Here is a 4,853-nt window from a genome sequence, read left to right on the forward strand (position 1 = left end):
AGGGACTTGATTTAGCTGATATCTGAATGGTCTAGCGGTTTTCCCTACTTTCTTCAATTTAAGCCTGAATTTTTTTTTAAGCCTTCAGTTCAGTTCAGTTCAGTCGCTCAGTTGTGTCCGACTCTTTGCGACCCCATGGACTGCAGCACGCCAGGCCTCCCTGTCCATCACCAACTCTGGGGGTCCACCCAGACCCATGTCCATTGTGTCAGTGATGCCATCCAACCATCTCATCCTCTGTCGTCCCCTTCTCCTCCTGCCCTCAATCTTTCCCAGCATCAGGGTCTTTTCAAATGAGTCAGCTGTCTCCATCAGGTGGCTAAAGTACTGGAGTTTCAGCTTCAACATCAGGCTCTCCAATGAACACCCAGGACTGATCTCCTTGCAGACCAAGGACTCTCAAGAGTCTTCTCCAATTGATGTTCAAATACATCAATTCTTCTACACTCAGATTTCTTTATAGTCCAACTGTCACATCCATACATGACCACTGGAAAAACCATAGTCTTGACTAGACAGACCTTTGTTGGCAAAGTAATGTCTCTGCTTTTTAATATGCTGTCTAGATTGGTCATAACATTCCTTCCAAGGAGCAAGCATCTTTTAATTTCATGGCTGCAGTCACCATCTGCAGTGATTTTGGAGCCCAGAAAAATAAAGTCTGACACTTTCCACTGTTTCCCCATCTATTTGCCATAAAGTGATGGGACCAGATGCCATGACCTTAGTTTTTTGAATGTTGAGCTTTAAGCCAACTTTTTCACTCTCCTCTTTCACTTTCATCAAAAGGCTCTTTAGTTCCTCTTCACTTTCTGCCATAAGGGTGGTGTCATCTTTTAAGCCTTAATTTTGTAATAAAGAGTCAATGATCTGAGCCACAGTCAGCATCCGGTCTTGTTTTTGCTGACTCTATAGAGCTTTTCCATCTTTGGCTGCAAAGAATATAATCAATCTGATTTCAATATTGACCATCTGGGGATGTCCATGTGTACAGTCATCTCTTGTGTTGTTGGAAGAGAGTGTTTGCTATGACCAGTTTTTTCTTTTGGCAAAAGTCTGTTAGCCTTTGCCCTGATTCATTTTGTACTCCATGGCCAAACTTGCCTGTTACTCCAGGTATCTTGACTTCCTTCTTTTACATTCCAATCCTCATATGATGAAAAGGACATCTTTTTTTGGTGTTAGTTCTAGAAGGTCTTGTAGGTCTTCATAGAATCATTCAACTTCAGCTTCTTCAGCACTCATGCTTGGGGCATAAACTTGGATTACTGGGATGTTGAGTGGTTTGCTTTGGAAACAAACTGAGATTATTCTGTTTTTGAGATTGCATCCAAGTACTGCATTTCGGACTCTTGTTGACTATAAGGGCTGCTCCATTTCTTCTAAGGGATTCTTGCCCCATAGTACTCGATATAATGGTCATCTGAATTAAATTGGCCCATTCCCATCCATTTTAGATCACCAATTCCTAAAATGTCAATAATAACTCTTGCCATATCCTGCTTGACCACATCGAATTTATGTTGATTATGGACCTTGAGTCATGTTTGGATTTGAGAGCTGGACCAAACGAAAAAAACTGAGCACCAGAGAATTGATTCTTTTGGTGTTGGAGAAGACTCTTGAGAGTTCCTTGGACTGTAAGGAGATAAAACCAGTCAATCCTAAAGGAAATCAGTCCTGAATATTGATTGGAAGGACTAATGCTGAAGTTGAAGCTCCAATACTTTGGCCACCTGATGCGAAGAGCTGACTCATTGAAAAGACCCTGATCTGGGAAAGATTGAAGGCAGGAGGAGAAGGGGACAACAGAGGGTGAGATGGTTGGATGGCATCACCGACTTGGTGGACATGAGTTTGAGCAAGCTCTGGGAGTCGGTGATGGACAGGGAAGCCTAGCGTGCTGCAGTCCATGGGGTTGCAAAGAGTCAGACACGACTGAGCGGCTAAACTGAACTGATGGACTTGACATTCCAGGTTCCTATGCAATGTTGTTCTTTACCACATTGGACTTCACTTTCACCACCAGACACATCCTCAACTGAGCATCATTTCCACTTGGCCCAGCCTCATCATTCTTTCTGAAGCTATCTCTGCTCTTCCCTAGTAGCATATTGGACACCTACCAACCCAGGGAGCTCATCTTCTGGTATCATATTTTTTTGCCTTTTCATACTGTTCATGGGGTTCTTCTTACTAAATTATCTGTTGTTTTGGAAATATCTTTATTTTTCATGAGATACATATGTTAACATGTAATGGCATTATTATTTTTAAAAATAAATTAATAAATATTTAAATTTACAATCAGAATCCAAGCCTTTCAAATCTCCCACCCCACCATTACTGCCACCATCTCTACCACCAAGAATGTTTCTTGTTGAGTAGGAATGAGGCTATGTCTAGGAGTGTTCATTCTTAATAATTCCTTTGGGATGATTCTGATCCAGGTAGTCCTCAGACTACACTTTGGATGGGAGCTCTCTATAGTCCTTCATACCCCAAAATATAAATAGGAAAGAAGGGGAGAGAAATACATTATTATAGGGTCAAGAAAGAGATTTCCAAATGGCATTTTTGTCTCTTCTGAGTAGATTTCAGAGTCAGTTAGGTGACCTCTCCAAAGATAAGTCTTTCAAGTTAATGCCTGAAAGTGTCATGGCTTCCTCACCTGTCCTTAAACCTGCCCCTCTGGCCGGGCATTTAGCTGTGTTTGAACTCAGTGTTTCCTTTGGTAAAGCTTTCCCCCATTACAGTCACTTCTCAGAGGATTTATAACCTTCAAGGTAAAGGTCCCTGAAACAAACCCCGGAGGATGTTCCCCACCATAGACTCATTAAGAGCACTTCAGGTACCTTAATGTCCCCAGTCCCTGGATTTATTACAACATGATAAAGCCTCTTTTTAGAAAGCATACTCTTAGTTCCATTTATCCAGCAGGCTTTTTCAAAAAAGAGATTAGAAGTAAAATGATTTGAGATGGAATCAAAGAATTTTATCTTTTTAATTAGTATGTTAAACACAGGAACACCTAATACAAATATTTGACTCTGTGGTTGAGCATTCGCTCTGAGGTCACCAAGGGAAATTTATAGGGAACTCTAAAGGCCCTCACAATGATTGTCTTGGGTTATGACTTCTCGAATTGCTCTTCATTGCCAATAGCACTGCATTTGGACATAAATAAAATTTGCTGAATTAGGGCACTGTTCTGGTTACAATGTTTAATCTTCACTTTAAATGAGCTGTAGTCATTGAAGCCTTTTGTTTCATGGAAGAGGGTACCTTTACACTGGGTAAGCTCTTTTTATACAGCCTAATGACTCACTAATTCAAAATCCTTTCTGGATCAATGCCAGGCTGGTCTGGTCAACATGGGGAGGGGAGGAAGCAGAAAACTTTTCAAAAAATATTTTAGGCTGGGAACTATGCTCAGTATTTTGTAATAACCTATAAGAAAAAAGAATTGAAGAATATATATGTGTGTATATATATGAATCACTTTGCTATATAACTGAAACTAATATAACATTGTAAATCGACTATACTTCAATAACAAAATTTCATTTTAAAAATAAAAAAACAAGACAAAACAAAATTTTAGGTTAGTAAAATTCTACAGTGCATCATTTATCATTAAACAAGGAGTAGGGTGCATGAGTGTGTGGTCCATTCTGGAACACCTTTAAATGAACTTTTGCCTCTCTACTCAGTTTTTACTTAGGGCTATCTTTAAATCCTGTGTTGGACAGAACCCTGAAATGGCTCCCTTTTACAACACACTCCTCCCGTATCACTCCAAAGATTACTGTCCCCCTGCACAGTATGTGAAAGTCTTTATTTCATCTTTGCATCTCCAGGCTAAAACCCAGAGCCTGGTACATGGTCTATATTCATTAAAAGTCTGTTGAATGATGGACAGATGGATGGAGAGAATACAGAATCATCAATTTAACACATCTTTAAAGTATATATCTTCTTATGAAGGTATAGAGGACTGTTGGGCAATGTCATTAACGTGTAAGGATTAAGTTAATTAAATTCCTTGGAAGGAATTAAAGTGACAAAGAATTTGAGCAGAAAAGAGAGGAAAAGGCAGGCCTGGCTTAGGACATCAAAGAGCAGTCAGAAGCAAAATGAGAATTTTGTACACATGGTAGACTGGAGTGAAGATGTAAAGAACCCCAGTGAATTTTCCAAACTGGAATCACACCACTGTTCTGGCTGGAGGCTTTGTCTCTCTTGAACTTTAGGAAAATAATTTCCTTTCTATTCATCCTCCGCTCCAGTTTCAAGTCCCTGAAAAGCCTAACTGTCCTCAAATAGCCTAACTATTCTAGCAAAGAAATGTTTGTCAGACTTATTTTGAGCATATGGGGAGGGAGGATATAGGATGGTGTATCTCTGAGAGAGGGATGGAAACAGTCAAGACAGGCATCAGCAGTGGCCCTCAGCCATACAATCTGAACACCTTATTTGATTTCCCAGTTTCTGCTAGACATGCCATCTTCCTCTCTGAAAACAATGCTACTTCACCACCATAAAGGTGACCGTTGCAGGAATTCCCTGGTGGTCCAGTGGTTAGGACTCCGCATTTCCACTGCAGGGGTCTCAGGTTTGATGCCTGGCTGGGGAACTAAGATCCCCATGGGCTTCCCTGGGGGCTCAGCTGGTAAAGAGTCTGCCTGCAGTTCAGGAGACCTGGGTTCGATCCCTGGGTTGGGAAGATCCCCTGGAGAAGAGAACGGCTACCCACTCCTGTATTCTGGCCTGGAGAATTTCATGGACTGTCCATGAATTTCATGGAATTTCATGGAATTCCATGGGGTCGCAAAGAATCAGACACAACTGAG

At 41.0% G+C, this 4,853-nt stretch overlaps 1 non-coding gene across 1 annotated transcript; it reads left to right on the forward strand.

The window, feature by feature from the left end:
* TRNAG-UCC lies at positions 4,564–4,636 on the forward strand. The gene has a single exon. It is a non-coding gene; the product is annotated as a tRNA-Gly (tRNA).

This window comes from Capra hircus, chromosome 26, assembly GCF_001704415.2.
Source record: "Capra hircus breed San Clemente chromosome 26, ASM170441v1, whole genome shotgun sequence".
Classification (NCBI taxonomy): Eukaryota; Metazoa; Chordata; class Mammalia; order Artiodactyla; family Bovidae; genus Capra; species Capra hircus.